Consider the following 27,159-nt stretch of genomic DNA (forward strand, 5'->3'; position numbering starts at 1 on the left):
TCTGCAAGCCCATTCTACTTAGGGAATTTCTCCTACAGTGGTGAGCCCAGAGTAGGTACTTCAAAAACACTTGTTGATTGACTGACAGATATATGGTGGGGTAATTCAGTCCCAAAATTTTGCTACTCCAAGTGTGGCCCATGGACCAGTGGCTTTGGCATCACCAGGGAGTTTATTCAAAGTGTATAATCTCAGGCCCCACTACAGACTCTCTGAATCAGAAGCTGAATTTTAACCAGATCTCTATGAGATTTACATGAGCATTAAAGTGGGAGAAGCACTGGTGTAGGACTATGGCTCAGAAAGGATTTCACTGCCACAGTAGGACCCCATTCCCTCTGTCTTTCTGAATCCAGTGGTTTCCAAATCTGGTTGTACATTATTTCATCTGGGGTGCTGGGATTTTTTTTAGAAATTTTTATTTGGAAATAATTTTAAACTAACAGAAAAGTTCTAAAAATAGTACAAAGAACTCTTGTCAGCAGCGTAAGCCCTCACCCAGATACACCAAATGTTAGCATGTTGCCATATTTGCTTTCTTCCTCCCTCTCTACATTTCTACATGGCTTTTTCCTCCTAGTCCATTTGAGTAAGTTGCAGACATCATGTCCTTCACCCCTAAATACTTCAGCATGTATTTCCTAAGAACAAGGCCATCCTCTTACACAATCACAGTACAGGTCTCAAGTTCAGAAATTTTAACATTGATATAAAAATATTATTTAATATACAGCCCATATTCAAATGTGGCCAGTTGTCTCAATGATGTCTTTTATAGTAATTTTCTCTTCCATCTGGAGAGCTTTTAAAAAGTGCCAATGCTGTGGCCCTGACCCCACACTCTGAGGGAGGGGCCTGTGCATATACATTTTTAGGCTCTCCAGGAGATTCTAACGTGCAGCCAGGGCTAAGAACCTCTGTGCTATTGGCTTTTTCAGTGAGCCCTGTATATCACCCAGGTAGGAACTCTTGTCAGCGGAGTAAGCCGAGCATAATTTGTCTAGGCCCCACGTCTCCTTTAACCTGAGTTCTGACATCACTAACTGCCGATGAGGTTCCCTGGGCCTTTCCTCAGTGCCTTCTGATGCCACTGCTCTGATGGAAACAAAACATTCATTTTTCCATCCTGCTATTTTCCCTACAGCTGCTCAGCACAGTCCCTCTTTCTTTATGAAAAATGAAGCCTTGAATAGTATATGCTCTGTTCTGTGTTCTCCACAAAGCCACGTCTAACAAGTTGGCTGCATCACCTCGAATTGCAGAAGAACAAGGGCAGATGGTGGGAAAAGAACACCAGGGATACAGCAAATCAATTAAGGTGAGGGCCAAATTTCTCTTTGGGCTGGCCACAAATTTTCTCTAGAGTTTGACAAGTGCTTTCTCATTATTAGACTGTTCTCAAATTACCTTGGCTTGGAAAGCACGCTGCTGAGGTGAGCAGATGTAGCAATCTGGGGCTGTAGTGGACAAGAAGGTAACATGCAGATGGGGAGCAACTGAAAGACTAAAGCTAATCCCACGAGCCAGCGGGCTTTTGCATTTCCTGAAAGAATGTGGGTCAATCTAACTGGTCAGTTTAACTGCTTCAATGAGTCTGTTCTGTTTCCACCCGTTAGCAGATGAAGGCGAAGCCTGGCAGGTCTAAGAGTCCATGATATTCAGTCTGCTGGGTGCAGAACAGTTTCCCCCGCACTGAAGCAGCCATCACCCTCCACACCCCCTCCCACCCAAACATGTGTTTCACTGCAGCCAAAGAAAGTGAGCTTTATTTGAAAAGGCTCTAACAGGGGAGGCTGAGTCCAGATTTGTATGTGTTTGTGAATGTATTCTGGAAGAAAGGTAAAGGTAGAAAAGGGATAATTTGGCTTCAAAGCTGCTTTGTAAATGCCTGACAAATAGACAAATTGCTTTTAGTATATATTGGTATTCTTTAATATTCGAGAGAACTAGCCTGCTCAGATGGATTGCTTTAACATAGGCATCTTTGAAGCTAGTCAATGACAAAATATTTGCAAGTGGTTAGTATCTTTCCTCCTCACAGGAACTCAATAATACGCCAAATGAGATCATGCCCTCTGGCCCAGGACTTGAGAACATTTTGAATTGTGTTCATCCTGATTAGGAACTAAAGAATACTCTAGTTATCGCCAAAGTCCAAATGGAGAGCACTTGTATTCCTAGACAACCTTTAGAAAATTCCTTAATTGGGACCCAGGGTGCACTGCCATTGCCATTTCTAATCATCTCTTTCATCAGAGGACTCCTTGTCCTATTACAGATTTTGGTCCCTGCCAGTAAGACAGAATGTGCTTAAATTTATCAAGTGTGTGTGAATTGCACATATCTCAAATTTTCTTACCAAACGGCCAGCTTTGGGAAATATTTTCATAGACTATGATATTTCACATAGCCTAACTCAAGCTAACAAAGGGAATTTCTTTCACATTGCAACTATAAAAAAGGGCTAATATTCTCTCCAACTGTTAATTTTCATTCTCTAGTTATTTAATATATATATTAAGTATAATATATACACATTTTAAAAATATTTATACATATTTAATATTATACACATGTACACACACACACACACGCACATTTTAGGCTCTGTAAACCTGAACTCAGGTTTATATGTAACAGTGAAGTTCAGACACACACTAACTCCACTACCCATGCTCCAAACCTGATACTTGTACCATCCCTTTCAGTTCTTTTGTCACTGACAAAATTAAGATCCAGTGGCCCCTTAACTCTCCTTTTCTCCTATTGCTCCGCTCCAATCCATCCTCCAAATACACTTATTCCTTGCCTTCTTAATAAAAGCCCCAAATCCTTAATTTGGCATTCAAACCCCTCTCCACAACCTCGTATCAAAGATTACCTCCAACGTTCCCAGTGCTGTACCCAGTGCTCCAGGCAAACCATCTCATTGGCGGTTATATTATGAAGCAAAGTAGCCAAAATGTTCTGGAGCACTTGCCCTGTGTTAGCTACTCATATCACTATCTCATTTACTCGTTCCCACAACCCACTGCGGTATGTTCTATAACTCTCATTTTTCAAGTAGAGAAATCGGGGCCAATGTTAAATAACTTGCCCAAGCTCAGGGAGCTAGTAAGGTGTGGAATCAGGGTTTGAAGCCAAGCAGTCTCATTTGAGAGCCTGTCCTCTTTACCTAGCCTGCCTAAATATGTTTTGTAGAGTTTGTCCTGCATTTTCATGCCTCCATATTTTTGTTAATGGAAAATACGGAAACAACCCTCCTTCCTACTCTATCATCTCCACCTGCTGAAATCTTGCCCAGTTCAAATAGCACCTCCTCCCTGAAGCTTCCCCTGAATTCCCACAGCTAAAGTTCATTAGTCCTGGCTCAGCGTTCTCAGAGCATTGGTTCTAGCACTTATGCTACTTTTTTTTACTGGAATTACTTGTAGATGTGTTTCCTCCTCCTACCCGCCTCCGCCCCGTCTTACAGGAAGCCGAGCCCACTATCACTGTGGCCCTGCAACGCTGAAGCCAAGAGAGTGCCAGTCAGGTGCATCACCAGTATGTGGTAGAGCATGCCTGGTATTTTTGCCATAAGCAGCTTTGCCACAAGCTGTTTCTCCAAAAGCAGTTTCGCCACAAATATTTTCGCTCCACAACTAATTGTCTTTAAAGGCAATTTTGCCACAAAAGATAAAATGACTGGTTGATTGACAGTTTGGTTTCATTTGATTAGAAATGGTTTTCATCTGGTTACAAATAGGCATCCTAGTATTTGAATGAAACTGATACCTCTCTTAATGAAGGAAGATATTTTAGGGAAATAAAGAAAGGAAGTATGATGCCAAATGAGGAGACCAATCAACAAGCCAAAAAAAAAAAAAACAAAAGAGTGTAGCGGCCAGCCAGGTGGTGTTGTGGTTGGTTCATGTGCTCTGCTTCGACAGCCCAGGGTTCGCGGGTTTGGATCCCTGGTGTGGACCTACACACCACTCGTCTAGTCATGGGCAGCATCCCACATACAATATAGAGGAAGATGGGCATAGACCTTAGCTCAGCAACACTCTTCCTCAAGCAAAATAGAGGAAGATTGGTAACAGATGTTAGCTCAGGGCAAATCTTCCTCACCAAAAATTAAAATAAAATAAAATAAAGTGTAACACTATGAAGGAAAGACTTAGAAGACAAAGTGCTTAAGTAACAATCCACAAAATAAAATCACTTCTTTGTGCAGTATTGCCATGAATGTACATACATTTAAATACTCAAATATTTGTATTTGAATATTTTGTATTTTCATTTTCCACACTCAAGTCTTCTTAATTTTGCTATTAATTTTTCATGCTTCATTATATTCTTTCTAATGTCCCTCTTTTTATTTTTCGTGATTTTTATCTTTTACGGCAAAATTGCCTCATGGCTAATTAGTTGTGTGGCAACAATGTTTGCTGTGAAACTGCTTGCAGCAAAAATACCTAGAACCTAGGTTGGCAGTGGGATAGGTAATCTCTAGACTCCCTCCCAACGCAAAGCTTGTACGATCCTGGGCAGTGGTTTCCCTGAGGTCAAGAACGCACCCTCCTCAGCACCAAGCAAAGTAGCCGGCATGTTTCTGGGGAACTGCTGAGTCGGAAACTACATTATTTCTGATACACATATGGATGAACAAGTACTGGCTACACTCTCCCTCCCAGTCTCTGTATGTCTATCCATCACTGTCATGTGTGTTTGAAGATGACACTGCTATGCAGGTGTGGCTCGAGAGCTGCAGTCCTTTTCAGATTCCTTCCCTATGAAGACTATCCTTCATACATGTGAGTTGATGATCCAAACACACACTGATGTCTGCAGCGCTCAGCGCTTTGCCTTTCAGTCTAGACCAGTGGTTTTCAAACTTGAGCAAGTATTAGAGTCACCTAGAGGGCTTGTTAAGGCACACATTGCTGGGCCCCAGCCCCAGTAATCCAGGGTAAGACCCAAGAAGTGGTACTTCTAACAAGTTCCCAGATGATGTTGATGCTGCAGGTCCACGGGCCGTCTTGAGAACTACTATCCAGACAATGGCTTCACTCAAAAGGAGATGCCTTCTCTCTAACTGCTGCCCACTGAATCTGAGGGGCCAGTGGGGCTGGGGTGAGAGGAAGAGTGCTGAACCGGGAGCCTGAAGACCAGAGTTCTACTGCAGCTGCTGGCTCTAGTGAGCTGGGCAATCTTCGACAAGTCTCAGGACTGCTCTTGGTCTCTAGTTGCCTCACAGACACAAGGATGGGTTGAAGTTGGTGATTGCTACTCTGGGTATTTCTAGAATTCACAATTGGTCTGGTGCTCTTGTCCCCAGGCTTGTGTTTCCAGCTGGGAAGCCACATACCCAAAGCACCTCCTCATGAATCCCAATGCCCACTCCTGTCTACCATCACTCCAAGTGGAGCTGGTCCGGATGCTTGGGAGTCTCTTTCTACATCCAGCCCTGTGTGTGGAGTCCAAAGAGCAAAGTTGGTGCCCTCTCTCTTGGAGATACAAATCTGCCATTTCAAGGCATGTCTGTCTTATGTGTGCTATTTAAAAGGCACTTCAGCACAGAGAGGAGGACACAGAATCCTAGAGCCAGTCTCCTGAGTGTAAATCCCATTTCTAACCAATTACTATGTAACACTGGGTAAGTTAGTTAACATCTCTGAGCCTCACTTACCTTTAAAAGAGAGAGAGAAACAGTACCTGCTTCATGGGGGTGTTGAGGACTAAATGAGATAATGCATGCGAGGCATTTACCATAGTGCCTGACACACAGGAAGTGCTAAAAAATTGTAGCTGTTGTTTCTAGAAAGAGGGTAATGGCCCCTTCTATAACAGTAAACAAGTAGGGAACCCAAGAATTCTATGGCTATAGGTTTTCTACTTTCTTTAAACCTCCCCGTAGTGCATAATAACGATAATAGTAATAACTCACATATATGTCATATTTTATACTTTCAGAATACTATCCACTAAATCTTCCCATCCAATCTTTATAACACTATAAGGACAAGGCCGGCACACTTGTGTGGACCTCTGGATGGGTTGAGGTATTCCAAAAACACCACTCCTGTCTTCAAGCCTCCCGGGCAGAAGGCTGGTTTTCCCCATGTGGATTCAGCTTCTGCACAGTTGGAAGAAGCAGAATCCTGGGCCATGGTTGCCAGCTGAGGGGCCTCCAGGAAACCTCTCTGGTACTCGGCCTATCTTTTGCAGGTATACATCAGGCCAGGAGGCTGCTTCTTGTGCAGCATCATTGCCTGCCTTCTGTTTACTGCATGCATTACCAGGCCCCAAACATCCAAATGATGCGAATTGAATGACTTGAGGACTTTTGATAGTAAACATAAACCCAACCAGAAAGATGTTCTGGATTTTTCATCAATTCCACTTATTAGTCCAAGAAAAATCAGCTACCTCTCCACGCTCCCAATTACACTTCTCATTAAGGCAAAATCATGAAGATGGCTGTGCTACTACTGGCACGCTCAGCATTAATTAGAGCTCAATGATCGGAGAGGAATAAAGCACAGGAGACTCGGAAACTTGTTACGGTGCTTAATAATGATTTGTTTCCTCACCAGAAACTGGACAGGGATTCCAAACTTCAACAATTTCACTTCCTTGCTCTTTCCTTCCCTCCATGTTTCTGTCATTTGTGACTCTGTTGGAAACAGAGGACAATAGCAGGCCCTCTATTTGCTGTCTATTGTTTGACTTCCCTGACCCGTCCCCTGTGGCCAGTTTCTTTCCGTTATCTTTAAGACCACAGAATGAGCCAAACTGCCCTTCTCACTTTGCTGGAGCCACACCGCACCTCTGGGCCTTTGTATTTGCCATTCCCTCTGATTGATATGCTCCTTCTTGGGGCTCTTGCTCCCTCTCTTCTTTAAAATCTTTATTCAAATGTCATCTGCTCAGTGAGGCCTTCCATGACCATCCTATTTTAAAACCGCCCCTCTCCTCCTCCCTATCTCCCTCTCCTGCTTTATTTCTCTGCATAGCATCCATTGCCTTCTAATATACTATACAGGTTCCTAACTGTTTTATTTATTCATTTTCTCTCCTTCTCTCTCTCTCTCTCTTTTCCTCTCTCTTCCTCTCTCCCTCTCTCCGTTTACCAGAAGGCAACTCCCCAGGAAGGCAGGGATATTTTTAACTTTTTATTTTGAAATAATTTTATTAAATTCTTTTTCTTGAGGATAGAGCAATAATATATATTTCTTTTGTAGCTTCTATCACAAAACTGAATATTTATAGCTTACATCTCTATACTACATAAAAAGCAGGTTTCCATATAAATTCTTTGAGGTATATTATTATTGGGTCTAACTTACAGATGAGGAAACTGAGATACTGTCAATGCCCTGACCATATTCTTTTGGCATTTATCATTTCTGTGCCTGCCAGCTTACTTTTAAGCTGCCTGAAATAATTTTAGACTTTAAGGGGAAATTGCAAACATAGCACAAAGATTTGACATATACCATTCATCCAGCTTCCCCTGATATTAATACCTTACATAATGGTAAAAGTATCGAAAGCAGGAAATTAACGTTGACACAATACTGTTAACTAACCTATAGACCTTATTCAAACTTTCCCACCTTTTCTACTAATGCCCTTTGTCTATTCCAGGATCCAGCCCAGGATCTCATATTGTATTTGTTCTCATGTCCTCCTTAGCTTCCTCTAATCTATGGCAGTTCTTCAGTGTTTGTCTTTCATGACCTTGACAATTAGACAAGTCCAAGCCAATTATTTTGTAGTTTCCTTCAATAGAGGTTTTCTGATGTTATCTCATGGTTAGGTTAAGGTTACGCATTTGGGGCAAGAATACTGCAGAAGTCAAGTTGTGGAGGGTGGGGATTTTTTATTGTTTTTTTTCTGTTGAATCCCCCGTTGACTGGGACAGGGCCTGACACATAGGAGGTGCTCAGGACTCATGAAGACACAAAGGGACCAGCCCACCAGGCACCTATAGTCCTTTCTGGACATGAGAAAATTATGTTCTGTGGAATATCAGGTTTGTTGGGAACCTCTTGTGGCTTTGAGGAAGGGGAAGGTAAGACGATTGGGGCAGGGTTAGGGTCCCTACCACAAAGCTAAACAGTAACAGGTGAAGGAACCCGAGTAGCATGTGGCCCAGTAAGACGAAAAACGGTACAACCCTTGGACAAAACGATGGCAAGATTTTTTTCACTTTTAAAAATAATAATACCATCCCCACCCCTGCTGTAGACTGAATGTTTATGCCCACCTCCAACTGATATGTTGAAACCTAATCCCCAATGTGATGGTATTTGCAGGTGGAGGTGATTAGGTCATGAGGGTGGGGCCCTCATGGATGGGATTAGTATCTTTATAAAAGAGACCCCAGAGAGATCCACAGCGCCTCCCACCAAGTGAGGTTATAATAAGCGAGAGGATGGCCATCTAGAAACCAGGGAGCAGGCCTCCCCAGACACTGAATCTTCCAGCGCCTTGATCTTAGACTTCACAGCTTCCAGAACTGTGAAAAATAAACTTCTGTTGTTTATAAGCCACCCAGTCTGTAGTGTTCTGTTATGGCAGCCTGAATGGACTACGACATTTCCCAAATAAAATGCAATACCTTACATGTGTAAGTAAGTGGCTCAGTCTACAGGCTCTGAAGCCAGACTGCCTCAATTCACAATCTAGCTCTGCCGTTTACCAGCTAGGTAACAATGAACAAATTTCAGCCTCTCTGTGCCTCATTTTCCTTATCTGTAAAATGGAAATACTGTTCACATTAATCTCATAGAGTTTTCTGAGGATTGATGGAGATAATAGATGTGAGGAGTGTAGAGCAGTACCTGAAATATAGTAAGCACTCAATAGGCATTATTATACAAATTTCTGTCCTTTCCAGAACACTATCCAATGGATCATTTCATTAGGTTTCAAAGCAACCCCTTAGGAGCAGAGACTATTACTTTCATTGACCGATAAGGAAATTGAGGCTTAGAGAAGTAAAAGGACTTAGCTAAGGTCTCCTAGCTAATGAGTGAGAGAGGAGTCATATGTTTCCTAGTCTAGTGCAGTTTCTATACTGCCCTACCCGTATCTGTATAGTCTCACCAAATGCTGGCAGTCACAGAATGAGAACTTGGGCTTAGATTTACCTCTGAGCATCACATTCTTCTTGGTGCTGGACAGCATCTGGGACACTGTCAATCTTCTAGGGTCTTACAATACAAGAGATAGAGTGAGTACTAAAATAGCCCAACGAGTAATCCCTGGAACAGTGGGTGTACTGACAATCACAGGCGGCTTCCGCCTTATATAAATAGATCTTCAGGGATTGTGATTTGGATAATGGAAGGCATTTTCTTTTCTTTTTTTTTTTTTTGTGAGGAAGATTAGCCCTGAGCTAACATCTGTGCCAATCTTCCTCTTTTCTTTTCTTTTCTTTTTTATGTGGCTCACAACCACAGTGTGGGTTGATGAGTAGTATGTAGGTCTGTGCCCAAGATCCGAGCCCGCAAACCCCAAGTTTCCTCACCGAAGCAGAGCATGTGAACTCAACCGCTACGCCACCGGGCTGGCTCCGTGGAAGGCATTTTCCAGGGGAAGTATCACTGCAAGCAGGGGTAATCACCCAAGTCATCCTACCAAATGTAGCGAAAGCAGAGTGCTGCTACTGCTATAGAAGCTAGTGCACAGATTTTACAGGGGTGGGGAGAAAACGAGAACAAGACAAGGCTGGAAAGGCAGGCAAAGGCTGGATTCTGCCAGGCCTTGATGGTCCAGGGATAAAGTTGGATTTTATTCTAAGTGTGATGGAAAGCCACTGAAGGCTTTTAAGCCAAGGACTGATATTATCTGATTTAATCTTTTTAAAGAGCACATTGATGCTATAATAGGGAACCAAGTAGAGTGTGATTCTATAGGGAGACAGAACTGGGCTTGAATCTCAACTCTTTCCTTTCATAGCTTGAATCTCTTCTGTTTAATGGAGACAATTATATTATCCACCTCACAGGGCTGCAGTAACGAGTTTAGCCCAGTACCTGTCCCATAGTAGGTGCTCAGTATATGTTAGCTGCAATTATTATTATTATTGTTGTTGTCGTTGTTGTTGTTGTTAGTAGTAGTAGTAACAGTGTCAGTAGTTATAGTATTTAGTGTTATAGTCACAACTTTGAGAAAATACACAGGATGTGGTCCAGACCAGGTATTAGGTCAATGCTGGTTGAAACAAACTTTTTGGACTCCTAAGGGCTGACAGAATGGTGGAGTCTCTGGGTGCAAGGTGAGGGGATGGAAAAGGTCTGTCTGGGGTTGCTGCCAACTAAGCATGGGGGTTTCCCTGTCCCTTCTCCCACGCCCAAGATGTGCTCTAGCTGCTGGCTGTGTCCTTGCACAGAGCTATGTCCAGGCACAGAGTGAGACGACAGGGAAGGCATGGAAAAAGAGAAGCAGTCTTTCCTCACCCTTTGTGTCACTTCTCAGAGTCCCAAAGGGTTCATTCATCCAAAAGTTGCTGAGTGCCTCCTATGTGCTAGTCTGGTGCTGGGCCATGCCATCCTTCCAGCAATAGCTGAGTCACAGGCACCATGGGAGAGCCCCACTGGGCCAACCTATCACCTTACAATGTGGGGCTTGTGCAATGCAGCAAATGAGATGAGGCAGGTGCCGAGGATTCCAGCCACTGCATGGGCATGGGCTGCTTCTTCTTGGACTCTGGTTTAGTTTTCCTTGGCCTGAGCTACAGGAGGTTATTAATTACCCTCCAGCCAGCAGGGGCAGGCTGGGATGCCAGTGTGGCACGTGTCTCACCCGTGCCCTGCACTGCAGACACACCATACCCAGAGAGTGTCAATGATGCAAAGGGATTTCTCTTTTGGTGCACTCCTGAGCTCTGCAGGCTTGTCTGGCTACACCCAGTTCTTACGGTCCCCAAACCTGTCTGATTCCTGGAACAGACAACTACAGAGACATAGCATGCCCACTTGACAAAGGGAGTTGTGCCATGCCAACCCATACTTAGGCTGTCTGGTCCTGGGGTATGCTTGGTGTGCCAGGAGTGTGGCAGGAATGACTGGAACTAAAGCCACAGTGATACCCAATTCACCTGCCACTTTATCCAGCTATTATTTCTTACTCAACTCTTTGATGTCTGCTTTCATTTATTCCTTCATTTATTTGATCATTCATTTATTCAACAACATTTATCGAGTACCTACTCTGTGCTACGCACTGTGGAAGGTACTGGGGATACACAAGACAAAGTCCCTGCCCTCAAGGAGCTTACATTCTAACGTGGGGGACTGGATCACTCTCATCAGAATATCATTTCTCCCTTCAAAAAATTAATAAAACCCTCTCTCAACTCCAATTTTCCCTCAGATACTGCTACTGCCCCATTGCTCAGCTACTCTTTGTACTAAAACCGTGAGGCAATTGTTTATACTCCTTGTCTCTAAATTCTCTCCTTCCATTCCCTCTTGAACTCTAATCCCTGTTCTGATCAAGATCACTGGTGATCTACACGTTACAAAATCCAGTGGTCTTTTCTCTGTTCTCATCTTCCTTGAGATCTCTGCAGTGTTTGACTTAAATGACCACTCTCTCTTCCTTTAATCACTTTCTTCTCTGGACTTCCAGGAAACCACATTCTATAGATTTTCTTCTTCCACTCTGGCTGTGTCTTCTCAATCCCCTTTGCTTATTGCTCTTCACCTCAACCTCTAGACTTTGGAGTGCTTTAGCTCTCAGTCCATGGACATCTTCTCTTTTCTACCTGAACTTACTCTCTAGGTGATTTCATCCAGTCTCATGGCTCCCAAAGATCTACTTCCTGGACAGACCTCTCCTGTGAACTCCAGGTTTATATATCCACCTTTCTACTTGACATCTCCGGTTGAATGTCTAATAGGCACTTCAAACTTATCAAGTTCAAAACTAAGCCCTTGATATTTCTCCCTAAAATTTACTCTTCCCACAGTCCTTTCTATCTCAGTTAAATGGCAACTCCATTCTTCTAGATGCTGGGCAGGCCAAAAATCATGATGTCATCCTTGACTGTGTTTTGTCTCATACTCAACATACAGTCTGTCTGCAAATCCTGTATATTCTATCTCTCAAAGTACATACAGACTTTGACCATTTCTCATTGGTTCTCATATCACTGCCATTTCTACCATTGGTTCTCATCTCACTGCCTTCTCCAAGCTACCATCATTTCTCACCTGGATTATTGCAGTAGCCTCCTAGCTGGTTCTGTTGCTTCCACCCTTTTTCCCCTTCAGTTTATTCTCAACATAGCAGATAGAGTGAGCCTATTAAAATCCGAGTTAGATTATGTTATTCTCTGCTAGAAATTCTTCAATGATACCTCTCTTACTCAGAATAAAAGCCATCGCTCTTACAATAAACTTTAAGGTTCCACATTACCTGGTACCCCCATTGCTTCTCTGAATTTATCTCCTTCCACTCTTCCCTTTGTTCTCAACTCTCCAGCCACATTGGCCCCTTGTTGTTCCTCAAACGCATTAGGTATGATCCAGCCTCAGGGCCTTTGCACTGACTCTTCTCTGCCTTGAATGCTGTACATCCAGATAGCTGCAGATCTAGATCTTTCACGTCCTTCATCTCTTTATTCAAGATTCACCTTCCTGGGCCACTCTATCTAAAACTTTTCTCCCTCTTCCACAAAAAAAAAATTCATATCACCATTTTATGCTTTATTTTTTTCCTTAGCACTTGCCATTATCTAACATACTGTATGTCTTAGTCTGCTCAGTCTACCATAAAAAAAATACCATACAATGGGTAGCTTAAACAACAGAAATTTATTTCTCACAGTTCTAGAGGCTAGAAAGTCCAAGATCAGGTGCCAACAAGGTAGGTTTCATTCTAAGGCCTCTTCTTTTGCCTAGTACGCGGCTACCATCCTGCCGTATGCTTACATGACCTCTTCTTGAGTGAGGGAGTGGGGAGGGGATGAGATAGGAGGAGAGAGAAAGCCTTTTGGTGTCTCTTCTTATAAGGACACTAATCCTATCAGATCAGGGCCCTACCCTGATGACCTCATCTAACCCTAATCAGCTTCCAAAGGCCCCAACTCCAAATACCATCACACTGGGGTTAGGTCCTCAACATATGAATTTCAGGGGAACACAAACATTCAGTCCATAACACTACTATATATATGTACTATATACACACACACACACACACATATATATATATATAACTATATATTTTACTGATCTTATTTATTGTCTGTATTCCTCACTAGAATGGAAGTTTCATAAAGTTTAGGATGTGTGATTATTGTGTTCACACTTTGAATTTCTGTGTTTTGAGCAGTACCTGGCACATGGTAGGGGCTCAACAAATATTTATTGAATAAAATAAGCAAAATAATTGCAGCTTGTGATAAGTACTAAGAAGGAAATAAACAAGGTGATAGATTAGAACAGAGACGGTCAACCTTGGATACACATTCAAAGGTTTTAAAGATACAGATAACTTGGGCCTCATCTGCAGAGATTCTGATTTACTTGATCTAGAAAGGACCTGGCCGTTGTTGTTGTTATGTGTGTGTGGTTTTTTTAATTCTCTAGGTGATTCTTAATGTAAAGTGAAGACTGAGAACTAATGAGTTTGAGAGTAACAGGGGGGATAGGAACCTGCTTGAGATAGGGTATACAGGAAAGGCCTAAATGAATGATACCATTCTGAGATGGTATTATTTAAGTGGAAACCTGAAGGACAAAAGGAAGCATGGGGAAGTTGGGGTATGGCTGGGAGTCAATTCCTTGTGGAGGGCAGAATCAGAACAAAGGCACTGAAGCAGGAATGAGCTTGGTATGTTCTCACAACAGAAGGCACATGGCGGTGGTGTAGAGTGGGCAAGGGAAAGCGTAGAGCACGATGAGTTTGGAGAGATACGCAGGGGCCAGATTATGCAGGGCCTCATAGACCGTGGGAAGGAAATTGCGCTTTATACTACATGAGACAGGAGCCATTGGAGGGTTTTGAGGAAGGCAATGATGTGATCTGATTTACTATTTCCTAAAGATTGCTCTTACTGCAGTGTGGATGGCATGCGTAAAAGCAGGGAAACAACTTAGCTGTTGGGGTAGTCTACGAGGGACTTGATGGTGGCCTGAACTAGGCTGGGGCCTAATGTCCCTTTCCATTTAGACAACAGAAGTCTGAGAGTGGTACGCAAATCCATTCTCCTCAGATAAACACACACTCAAAGCCATTGTTTTCTGGAAAACTTTCCAAAGCTAAGGTTCTGTAAACTGCTAATTCTGTGATCAGTGGCTCAGTGGTTAGAATATGTATGCCATGACCCGCCCTAGGGACAAGGCCCAGTTGATCAGTTAATGGGAGAGATGCTTTCTAACTAGAAAACAATACAATGATAAACGGGCTTAGAAAAAGTGATGGCAGCATTCACTCATCCAAATTTTCAACAGCCCCACTAATCCCCAGCACTGTGTTTTTGATGCTTTCTAGGGAAGGGGAGAGAGAGAGAGAGAGAGATCTGTACTCTCGAGGGAGCTTATACATTAAAGGAAGAGATCAAGAAATGGACACAGATAGAAGTAACACAAGAGAGGAAGAGGTAAGTATACAAAAGAAGATATAAATACAACAATTGCTATCATTTATTTAGCACTCAATTTTGCTGAGCTTTGGGTATTTTACATATATTCTCATTTAATCCTTACAACTCTATGGAGTAGGTAATATGATCACCCATGATGATGATGATGATAGTATAGTAGAATAGTAACTAACATCTACTAAGTGCATCATATCAGCCAGGCATTGGGTTAAGTATTTTGAAATATCTTATATAGATATATCCTTCTTCTATATATGAAGATAACTAGGCCCAGAAAGGATAAGTGACATCCAAGATCACAGAGCTGGGTAGGTGCGGCGCTGATATCCAAACACAGGTTTGACTCTCAAGCCCATGCTCTTAAAGTGTTCAGGAAGTTCAGATTAGGCAGCTGCTATTTTGTTCTGGGAGGTGGATGTGTGTAGGGAGGAAGACCCCATGGAGGAGGAAAGGTGTGAAGATGAGGAAGGAAGAGCCTATTCAGGGCTCAGCAAGTAGCCCCACTTGGCAGAGCTGAAGGTATGTGATGGAGAATAGTGGCTCAATGACAAGGCAGTTCTTCTCCTTCTTGCTCCTAATCACTTCACCTATGCCAGCCAGAGCTGAGCTTCCCATGGAGCCTATCACTCAGGGCTTGATCCTGGGGTGCCCTGGTACTCCTAAGGCCCCCGGGCACTCAAAAAGATTTAACTCCACTCCAAGGTAGGACAGGTATAGATTTTCATACTCAAACCATGATGAGTAGGGAGTTGGCAGACTCCTCTTTGGTTCTTCTTTCTGCCATGGAAACAGCCCTTGGGCACTTAGAACATTGATAACAGATCCTAAAAGGAGAGGGAATCCAGAGGAGTCAGCCAACAGCACTCAGCACAACATCTCATCAAGCCAGCAAAGAAAGTTCATCATGCAACACTGCTTGTAACAGCAAAAAATTGCCAATGATCTAAATGTTCATCAACACGGGCTTGATGAGATAAATTAGGAAACTTCCACAGAAAAGAACACTGTTGTTAAAAAGGATGAGGTAAAACTCTATGTTCTGATAAGGAAAGATGTTTCTAAAAGATTGTAAGTGAAAAAAAGCAGGCCACACCCCAGTCTCTGTAGTATGATTCCATTTCCATCACAGATCTGTATTATGTATACACAAAACCGTTAACCACAGCACACAGAATTACACAGGGACTTTCACTTTCTAATTTGTATATTTGTGTATGGAATTGACCTTTACAACAAGCCAATGTTACTTTTATAATTGGAAAAAACTATAATAGTTTCCATTTTGCAAACAAAACGCTCCATCTTAGATCATCCTTCATCCATCCTGTCTTTTGTAACCACAACATATCTTGGATTTAGCAGTGCACCTGAAATTGTCTCCTATAACTTTCTCATGAATGAACCAGGATAAAACAGCAACATATTAACCAGATTAACACAGTCAAATAGATTGGCAATTGGTTAAAAGATTTTACCCAAAGCATAAGTGACAACTAACGAAAAGGTCTCCAGAGGAAGGCCACGGGGCTTTTCCACTTTTATTAATAGCTTAGATGACACATAAAATGTACTTATGTACTTACCACGTCTGAAGATGACCCACAGCTGGCAGGGATATCAAATTTATTGAAGACCAAAACTGAGATTCAAAATGAGCTCAGATGGGCTGGAATACTGGGCTATAATTAAAAAAAAAAAAAAAAGGTGAACTTTATAAGATAAAGAAAACAAATCTTCAATTAAAATTTTAAAAGTCCATTTTGTGAGGCTGGAATAAGGGGAGCACGGCTCAGCAGCAGCTCACATAAACACAAACGAACACCAAAAAAGATCTAGGAGTTTGAGTTGACCTACAGGATAATTTGAGTCAACAGTTTAACGTAGCTAAAGTATTTAGCCGCTAAAAACGGAGCACAATTGTAGGTTGTATTAATCAAAGTACAGTTTCTAAATCTCAGAATATAATCGTCACACTTCAGTCTCTGTTGTGCCTTCCTGGAGTGTCCTGTTCAATTCCAGGCACCACATTTTAAGAGTCACTGAGAAAGTGGAGCACCTCCAGAGCAGGGTCAGAGATTGACAGAGGGGTTGGAAACTATCCCATAAAAGGAGTGGCTCTCGAAGGGACCAGACATGGGACCTGAAAAAGAGAACCATCGGGTCATATATAGGATACCTACCTGCTTTCAGATCTCAAAAGTGTTTTCCTATGGAAGGTATGCACTTATGTCTGGGGTACTCAGGTGACAGAACTAGGAATACTGCCACCCAGTGGTGGCAAGGAGGCAGATTTTCAATAAACCTGTCAAAAGGCTCTCTGACCTTGAGACAGTCCTGCAAGAAGCTGAGCAGGCTGGTGAGGCAGTGAGTGTTTTGAAGTCAAGCCTGGCTGCACAGATGCCCAGTGGCAGAATTACATTAACTGGGTTCCTTTCAGCTCTAAGAGATTACATCTATTTCCCCTATTCTCCGTGTCTTCCTCTGGTCCAATGAGCCCTCTCTCTGCAGTGTACAGAGTGCTAAGGACAGCTCTGCAGGAACTGCTGGGGCTGCCCTCTCTTGTTTATAATTGTCCAAGGCCTATGGGGGCAAAACCTACTGCTTATAGAAGGGCCAAATGGCTGATATAAGTCAGATGTTGTCCCTCCCTGGACAAAATCCTCCTTCGGCTTTCCATCTCCCTGTAAATGGCAGTCATGACAATGGCCTACAAAGCCCAAATCAGCTGCCCCTGTGACCTATCTGACCTCCTCTCCTATTATCCTTCCCCTTGTTCACTCCACTCCTGCTACAAGGGCTTCTTGGCTATTTCTTAAATTCCAGGCATGCTCCTAACTCAGGGACTTTGCTCTTACTGTTCTCTCTGCCTGGAATGCTCTTCCCTGACATACTTGCATGGCCCGCTCCCTCACTTCCTTCAGGGCTGGACTCAAAGATCACCTTCCCAGTGAGGTTTTCCCTGAGCACCCTCTTTCTGGGCCTCACAGGCTTCTCTCCGCCACCACCCCACTCCTCACCATTTCCGAACTCCTTGTCAGCTCATCTTAAGGTTTTTCCCCATAGTACTTAATACTGTGTAACATAATATTTTATACTTTTATTTTGTTTTCCTATCTCCCTCTACTGGGCTATAAAAGCAGAAACCATGCCTGTCCTCTTGTTTGTTGAATCTCAGTGCCTGGAACATTGGCTGGCACATAGTTGATCCTCAGCAAGTGTTTAATGAAATGGTTACTGCAACCTAAATCCACGCTATCTTCTGCAGTCTTGATTTTCTCAACAAAAGACATTTCAGACTTAAGAATGAGATCTCAAGATGATAAGGAGTCTTAGTAGTAGTAAAATTTGGGGTGATTTTGTTTATGCTTCTCAATTTCCCCAATTTTTTGTTATTCAGTCATATTACATTAATGATTACCTGGCCATACTAATTGTAGTCGTAACATGTATTGAGTGCTTACCATGTGCCAGACATTGTGATAAGTACTTTACTTGGATTACGTCATGTAAGCCTCACGATAGCTTCAGTTGGCACTAGCATTATTACCATTTTAAGGACCAGGAAAATGAGAAACAGAGAGGTTACATGACTTGCCCAAGGTAATGTAACTAGTATCAGGCAGATTCTAAAGTCCATGCTATTACCCCCTGGCTCAATGTAAGCTGAAAATTGATGACGATGATAATGACAGCTAACATTACTTTAGTACTATCATGTATCAGGCACTGTGCTAAATGTTTAAAACACATCACCTCCTTTAATGCTCAGAACAGCCCTATGAGGTGGGAGCCACTACTATGAGCGTTTTACTGTCCTAGGCCCTCCTGTACCATAATCAGCCGTGCCCACTGTCCCACTTGGACTCTGCTCTGGCGTCATCGGAAGCATGCTTTGATTCTTTCTTTTGTGTTCCAGCCAAGTGGAGAAGCGATCATCTGCCAACCACTACTTAAACCTGCCACTCCATGTAGATTAGGCCTCCAACAAACATGATTTCAGTCCCCACTTGTTCTGTTGTCCCTGTCTAGAATGTCCTTCTTCTTCCTTCTGCCAACCCACTCTTACCAATTTTTTCCCAAAGTGCAACTCAACTGCAACTCCATCCGAGAACCCCTCCATGGTTAGCCCTTTCGGCCACGATCTCTCTCATCGTACAGTCTAAACATTTCATGCAACGATGTCATCTCTGGCTTTGCAGCGCTGGCTCTCTTTCCACTCATATATGTCCCTTCTTCTCAGTTAGACTATAGCTCATGAAGGCAGCCTGGCCTTGGCATGCCCTGAATAAATGGTACACTAGATTACACAGAGTAGGTGCTCAATAATTATTTTTCTAATTTCATAATGATACTATACTCTCATAGTTGTACAATTTTCTCTTTTCAAAGCGCTTTCATACATATTATTTCACTTTTGCCTCACAGCAGCTCTGAGAGAGAAGAAAGGCAGGTCTTATTTTTCTCATTTTTACAGTTAAGGAAATTGAGGGCCAGGGAGGTTAAATTGTCTCAGGTCACACATCTGAGAATTGAGCCCAGCCCCCTGGACTTTGAGCCCAGATTCTTTGCACTACACCACACTGATTCTACCAGAAGGCACTGCTAGCTGGCAGCAATGCTAATAACATTCCTATAAAGACCTTGTCCTGATTCTATCACTGGAGCAAAAGCAATAAAGAGCACCAAGAGGCAATATCCACGGTTGAGATTGGGAAGGCAGGTAAATTCATACACTCTGTGGTGAGAAGTGACTGGCGCTTATCAGATGCGTGGTGATGACTCTGTTATATTCTTTGTGAGGAAGGCACAGGGGACTGACCTGAATGCTGTCCTCTACACAGGGCAGATTAGCTCAACCCTCAACAGAAGAGAGGCAGCCTAGCAGGCAGCAGGATGAAGTGAGAGAGCAGTAGGAGGCAAGAAACTCGGGTTGAAGATCCAGTTCTGCTACAAGCTAGCTGTGTGACCGGGGAAGGCACCTAACCTCTCTGAGACTGCTCTTCCTCACTAGAAGACATCAATTCACAAGGCCTTTCACAGCCCCAACATTCCACAAACATATGACAGAGGTCTCAAATTGGTAATCCACGGGCCAAATCTGGGCCACCAACATCTTTTCTTTGGCCCACATAGTGTTTAACATTTCTTTGAACTGGTAACCAACATTTAAAAATCAGGAGATTTTACATTAATATTCCAATTTCCAAGCTCTCTAGATAAATCGGATGATCTAGCAACATTCAAAAATTGGAAGACTTCACATAAAATTCGATTTCAAATCTTCCTAGAAAAAAGATCTGGACACATGGGGTTATTTTTCTCATTTGTCTATTATTTACCAGACAGTGTATTAGGTTGTGATAAGCACCATAGAGAAAATATAAAGGTAGGAGATGAGGAGTTCTGAAGTGCTAGGGATGGGGGGATCCTGCAAGGCCTACAGTTTACAGGGAATGGTCTGAGAAGGCCTTGCTGACAAGGTGACCACATTCTCACAGGACCACAATGGACTGGAGCCCAGGTGTGGCTGCTCCTTTCAGACAGAGCCTGTGGGTGAAAGGTTTCGGGGTGCTAATATCGTCAACCTACCAAGTAGGGAGTAAAAAGACACTGATGTCAGTTGATGTGAATTGAAATAGAGTTTTAAGTTTATTATTTGATTTCACAAGGGCAACAAAAGAGTTTCGAATGGTAAAATAAATATCAAAGTCCGGGAGAAGGATAAAGATGAAGTATACAGTACAAAGCGCTCACTAACCAAGAGCAACTCGACACCCCAATAAACCCAGATGCATTTTCTGTCTGACGCAGTCAATGCAATTAGCCTGATACCTGTAGCAATACCCTGCACTTGCCCTTACATCTCAGGCTAGGGCCATTACATGGTATTAGAACTCATTCTAATTAGAGAACAACCAACTCTGTCGACACAAGCGTAGCATGGGAGAGAGGGGGAGAGAGGAGAAATGCATCCTACTCCATTCTCTTGCTGGTCATCTCTTGTCTGGGCTGGGACTTGGCAGATTATTTCTCTGGATACTAGTGTCTCCAAATGGAAGGTAGTCTTCCCTAGTGTATTTCAAACATTTTTGACCATGATCTACACCAAAAAATACATATGACATTCATATAGCATACAGAGCACATATTACTGAATTACATATATATGTATACAACAAATATTTTACAAAGCAATACCTACCCTGTGTGCAATATACATTGTTTCTTCCTATTCCATTCCTTTTGTTTTGTTTTATTTTTTAATGCTCGTCACTACCCACTAAATTGATTTCCTGAGCAGTAGGTAATAACTGGCAGCTTGAAAAACAATGCTCTAGACCAATGGTTCCCAAATCTGGCCCCACATAAAGTCCCTTGGAGTCCTTGTAAAACACATATTCTTGGGCTCCATTCCAAACCTATGGAATCAGAATTTCTCTGGGGTGAAGGCAGCAATCTATATTTTTTACCAAGAATTAGCCATGCACTGGCACTAAGGAATCACAGTTCTCCTCAGCACACAAAAGCAAATAGTGTCAATAATTATTATTATCCAATGGCTACTTCATGCCAGTGCTGCTGGTGTAAGAGCTTTCCTTTCATTATCTCACTTAAATCCTCACAGCAACCCCACTTTATAGATGAGGAAACTGAGGCTCAGAAATGTTGAATAAGCTGCTGAAAAACATACACAGAGGGGTTAAGGAAGTGGTGGGGCTGTGACTCATGAGGGGTCTGTTCCTGCCCTTGCTGACCCCTCCCATCCCCTCCCCTCTGTAGTTCCAGAGACCTTGGACCAGTCCTGGAATATTCTATACTGATTCAATTTCTGGGTCATACACCAAGATGGTCCTACCACCAGAGGCCAGGAGCAGACATAAAACAACAACAATAATATTTGCACTTTATAATGTAGAGTTTTACTGTTTCCAAAGCATATGTGTATCTGTTTTCTCCACATTTATACCTTTCAGCTATCCTGTGAGGCAGGAGAGGCAGATAAAAAACCAGAGATGCAAAGAGGGCAAGTGACTTACCCAAAGTCTCCCGGCCAGTTCACAGCCAAGCTGCACGACTCTGACTCCCTCCAGCAGGGTCTACTACCGCACTTGTACTGGCTTTCTCCAGAGTTCCCAGCTCCACCCCATTTCAAGTCTATCTCCCTTTAAGGCAGAAGAGGAAGAGATAGCTTGCTTTCTGCCTCCCTCCCTACATGATTTACCATCAAGTTCTGAAATGAGCACACTTTATATACACACTGCCTGAGGGACAGTTTGCCCCGAACCTCCTCCACAGGGCTGGGCTGAGGACTGGCTGCATTTCTATTTTTGCCATGCAATTTGTAAAAAAGCTCTGCACTGTGCTTCAAAGAAAAATAATGGATTCCATGATGAAAGGAAGAGGCCCCATCCCTCCCACTGAGGTTAAATGCCACCAGCCACTAGCGAAGCAGCGTTTGGAAGTTTCTGCCAAGCAAAATGTTGAGAGCCCACAGAAAACCGAGGAGGTGGATTGGGCCGATCTGTGCAATGGCAGGAAGGGGCTGGAGGGATGAATGACCCCCATTTATCCTCCTGGGCTGAAGCCCTCCCCCTGTTGAGAACATCCCTTCTGTTTCGGCCACAGAGAGGGGTGTTGTTTGCAATGTGTACATATTTATGTGACAAATGACTAGCTATTTATCAAATACTGTATCGATTCTAACATTTTTCTTCACCCCTACCCCTTCACAATGCAGGTCTTTCTGTCTCTCCCCTTAATAGTGCCTGAGGAAAATCTACCACACACACACACACACACACACACACACACACACACGCGCGCGCGCACACGCACACGCACACACGCTTGGTGAAAATAAAAGCAAGACACCCTTCTCTTGGCCTCAGTCTCATCATCTATAAAGTAAATGGGTTGAACCAAATGGTCTGTTAGATCTTTTCCCTGGTTCTAGGATTCTGATAAAATATATGGGGAGGGGCCAGCCCGGTGGTTAAGTGTGCATGTTCTGCCTGGCGGCCCAGGGTTCACCGGTTTGGATCCCGGGTGCGGACATGGCACTGCTTGGCAAGCCATGCTGTGGCAGGCGTCCCACATATAAAGTAGATGAAGATGGGCACGGATGTTAGCTCAGGGCCAGTCTTCCTCAGCAATAAGAGGAGAATTGGCAGCGGATGTTAGCTCAGGGCTAATCCTCCTCAAAAAAAAAAAAAATATATATATATATATATACATGGGGAAAGCTCCAAGTATAGCCCACAAATTTGTGATTCTGGCTGTTAGCATGAAGGGGCAAACTGATTTCAAATTGTGTTTTAAACAGTCATCTTTTGTTAAAGAAGGTCAAAAAAGTGGGATAAAGAAAACAACATTTCTATTATACCCATGAGCATGCTAACATCCTAACAATGAGGATTACTCTGCATTTTCCCTCTCTTGCTGTATTTTTCATTCTCTTTATGCATAGTCAGGGCTGCAAACCCTGCCTGGTCAGTTGCCTCTTCCCCTTGATTCTCTTCCCCTAGTCAATTTCTCTTCCCATGTGAAGGTGGCGGGTGCAGTCTAGCCCTGTAATAGCTGAGGTTTCAGCCCTATAGAGCTTCAAGCTAATGCCATTCTCACCTCAGTGGAAGCACTCCACTTGACGTCAGAAAAATTGGAAGAGGTGTTAAATTTGCTTTGTGACTGCAACTCCCTTTTAGTTTGGTGAGCTTGACTTAGAATTTGATGGTTTTATAGATTTCAATATCTAGAAAGTACAAAATATCTCAGCTTTTTCATTTACATTGTCAATCACTGAAGTGGCTCCTTCCCCATGGGGACACTAACTAGATCTGCACTCGCTGCTGCTTGCCAACATAGCACGTGCCCCTCTCCCACCTGCTTCCTAGGGCTGGGTTCAAGACAATGAGATTGCGCACAGGGGAAACATTCCCAGGGCATTTCAAAAAAGAAACCAGAGGACATGAGAGTATTCTCACTCCTCCGCAGTACAGCAGAGATTCAAGTCAAACTGCTTGCGTTTGAATCCAAGTTACTGAATCTCCAGGTCTCTGTTTGCTCATCATCAAATGGGAATAATGCTAGACTATACCTCATAAGGCTACTGGGCAGATGAAATGAACAAAGTGCCTAGAACAATGCTAATATCTCAGTAACTGCTGGTTATGCTGATTATTATTCCTCCTGGCCAAATTGGTTTTCACCTTTCTGATATTTAACAGTCCACATTTTCTGTCCATCTCAATTCACCAGAGGATCTGAATGTGAACTAGAGATGGGGCTGAACCGAGGTTGGTCTTAGAGCCATTCGGGTGGGTCGAAATTGGCCATTTTCCTGTTCATGTATTTATTCACTCAACAAATATTTACTGACCACCTATTATGTGGCAGGCACTGCACTAGGTGATGAAGACACAATAGTGAACAAGACAAAGTCCCTGCTTAATAGAGTTAACGCTCTAGAAGGGGCTGAGGGGTTACAAATAGACAAGAAATATAATGAATGAGACGGGAATGAGCTTATGCGCTCCAGGGACAGAAAGTCAGAGTGGCTGGGGTTGGGTGCGGGGCACGAGAGAGGGTGTTATGACATGTGGCTGCAGAGGAAGGCAGGGGCCAGATCATTCAAGATTTGTGGACCACGTAAGGAGTTTTGTCTTCATCCTAAGAATACTGGGCAATAACAAAAGGTCTTAAGCAAAGGATCAATATACTCCAATGTTTGTTAAAGTTCTTGCTAACAATTATATGGAGTTGTTAGGGGCAGGGCTACCACTCTCTGATGCAATGTCTTTGTATGACTTCCAAATAGATGCCCCTTCCTCAAGTTAAAAACAATAAAAACTTTGGTTAGTCTCCACCCCCACACACACAGGGTATTTTTTTCTTTCTTTTCTTTTCTTTTTTTTTGGTGAGGAAGTTTGGCTCTGAGTTAACATCTGTTGCCAATCTTCTTCTTTTTGCTTGAGGAAGAGTTGCTGAGCTAACATCTGTGCCAATCCTCCTCTATTTTGTACGTGGGACACCGCAACAGCATGGCTTAATGAGCGGTGTGTAGCTCTGCACCTGGGATCTGAATCTGAGAACCCCGGGCTGCCGAGGTGGAGTATGCAAACTTAACCACTACACCGGGCCAGCCCCAAGGTTAGTCTTTTAATGAGCAACCTAAACAACTTTAAGTCCTGCCCAAGGGAGTTGGCCAGAGTCCTAGCAGGCAGCAGCCTTGGCTTTGTGCACCCACATTCTTCTCATTTATGCATTTCTTGTCCCTGGAGTATGTGTACCATCAACAGTACTTTGCACTCCACTGTTCTACCACCCCCACCCCAGAAAAGGCAGCTGTAGGTAGGAGGGATGGGACTTTAGACTGTGCAAGCAATGGGTAGTGAGGGAGAGAAGTGACCTCAGGCAACGCCCAGGGCTTGGGCGGGACAGAACCCACTTAAGTATGCCACTGAATGTGTGTGTTTATGTGTGTGTGTATTTCTGTATGTGTGCTCTCTAGAGTCTGCACAGGACCATGTATACCGGTACAGGTTTATGGAGGAGCAGGCTCTCTTCCTCTGCTTGACTTGGAGCCAAGAAGCCCAGAATGTCTGCCCCCATCTGCACATTCTTATGTAACTTAGTTCTTGCCTATGACAAAAAACGGCACACCCATAGCTATGGTGCCCTTGTGTAGTACACAACCTGAACATCCATGCATGGCAGCCCTGGCAGAAAGAGTCAAAGCAAGTAGACAAGACTATTTGGGGGCTGTTGCAGTGGTTCAGGAGAGAGATGATGGTGGCTCACCCAAGGTCATAGCTGAGGAGGTAGTGAGAAGTAGGCAAATTCAGGATATATTTTGAAGGTAGATCAACAGGATTTGCTGACAGCTAGGATGTGATGTGTAAGGGAGTGAGAGGACCTCAGGATAATGACTAGGAGTTTGACTTAAGCAACCAGCTAAGTGGTAGTGCCATTTACTAAGTGGGGTTGACAGGAAGAAGAATATTGTAGGAGAAAAATCACACATCCTGCTTTGGGCAGTTTGCATCAACTCCAGCTGCCCACCGAAGCAGCAGATCTATCCGTCACTGTATCTTAAGCTCCTTCCCACTGAGGATCTCAAAGCACAAGTGGCCTCTGGAAAATTGGTAATCCCTGATACTGATCTTGGCCTCAGCAGGTTTCTTTCTGTGCCCCCTTTGGCCTGGGCTGAAATAATGATTTCAGTTTGTTCCTACCAGTTTCTCAAGATTCCTCATTTATTTACAAGATCCTGATACCTCTCAATCAATCTCTCCCTCTCTCTTTCACACACACACACACACACACACATATACACACTTACCATTTCCATATGTCCCTTTCTGAGACTGCTTTTTGTTAAAACCCAAAAGCTTCCTCTTTGGGGAGTATGCCTTCATTCAAGGACAGGGATTTTTCACCAGCTGCTGCCAAGCAGCCCAGAGCTCCACCACTTCACCCAAACCCTCTCCCCAGTACAGGAAAAAGGTACTTGGAACATGGAGCACAGCCAAGTGAGCTGAGAAAATGAGCCAAGCGCTGAGAAATTAAAGAAAGTAGTGCTGACTAGGCGGGGAAAAAGGATTAATCAGGAAATCTTGAGGTCATTGTGATCTCGTTGATTACATTAACATCTAGTAACAGAAGACTACAGACTGATTAGTGCTAAAGCCGGGGGAGGAAATTAAGCTAGAGGTGTAGTGCCCAGAGCTGCATCATCCATAGGGAGAATCAGCGCCAGCAGGTAAAGCCAGATCTCCTCATTCCTGGACCCGGCACATTCTCTGAGAACTCATTTCCTCCCCAGATATGTATCAGGCAACCTAGGCACCAAACACCTTTCATAAATATAAATTGTCCCCTTGTATACTATACCCACCCCTCACGTACACCATGCTATCCCCTTCCTCCAAATATCCCTTCCTTGGATGGCCTAGGGAAGGCTTCTGAGGAATGAATCACTCCTGGTGATCCCAGTAATTCTTTGGAGCCTGCCCTTGCTCCATCAGCCCTAGCTCTGACTCTCACTTCCTGGACCTCCTTGTGCCTTCCTCTTAGTTTGCCCATATTGCCAGAAGAGGACAGGAGTCTACCTTTTTCAGCGACAGGTTGTGGACCTGCCTTCCATAAGCAAAAGATGCCATGCCATGGTAGTCTTGCCTCATTCCAGCCGGAAAACATAGTGAACTGAACTGCATGGGGCCTTTTAGGAGAAGGCTATCTAAATGCAGACAAACACATGAAAGGGAATATCAATCAATCATAGTTCCAACCAACAATCATAGCTCTGATTTCTTCAACTCTAACTACGTGCCAAGCTATGGGCTAAGTGCTTTATAAAGGCTATCTTGTCCAATACTTGTAGCAAGGCGGTTATGATTAGTATCACCACTTCATAGCTGAAAAAACTGAGGCTCAGAGACATTCTGGGACTTGTTTGAGGTCACACAGCTAGAAATGAGCAAAGCTAGGATTTTAAACCTGGACCTGTCTGATTTCAGAGCAAGTTCTCCTAACCAGCTGAGTATGCAGTGGTG

The 27,159-nt window shown here is 43.4% G+C and overlaps 1 protein-coding gene across 1 annotated transcript in view; it reads right to left on the minus strand.

Moving 5' to 3' along the window:
* PAK3 (p21 (RAC1) activated kinase 3) overlaps positions 1-27,159 on the minus strand; it is a 256,878-nt gene that overhangs the window by 196,060 nt on the left and 33,659 nt on the right. The window contains exon 2 of the mRNA XM_046673736.1: positions 16,192-16,287. The gene's annotated coding sequence lies outside the window, so the exon portion shown is untranslated. The remainder of the gene's footprint in view (positions 1-16,191; positions 16,288-27,159) is intronic.

The sequence above is a fragment of the Equus quagga genome, chromosome 10 (genome assembly GCF_021613505.1).
Source record: "Equus quagga isolate Etosha38 chromosome 10, UCLA_HA_Equagga_1.0, whole genome shotgun sequence".
Taxonomy (NCBI): Eukaryota; Metazoa; Chordata; class Mammalia; order Perissodactyla; family Equidae; genus Equus; species Equus quagga.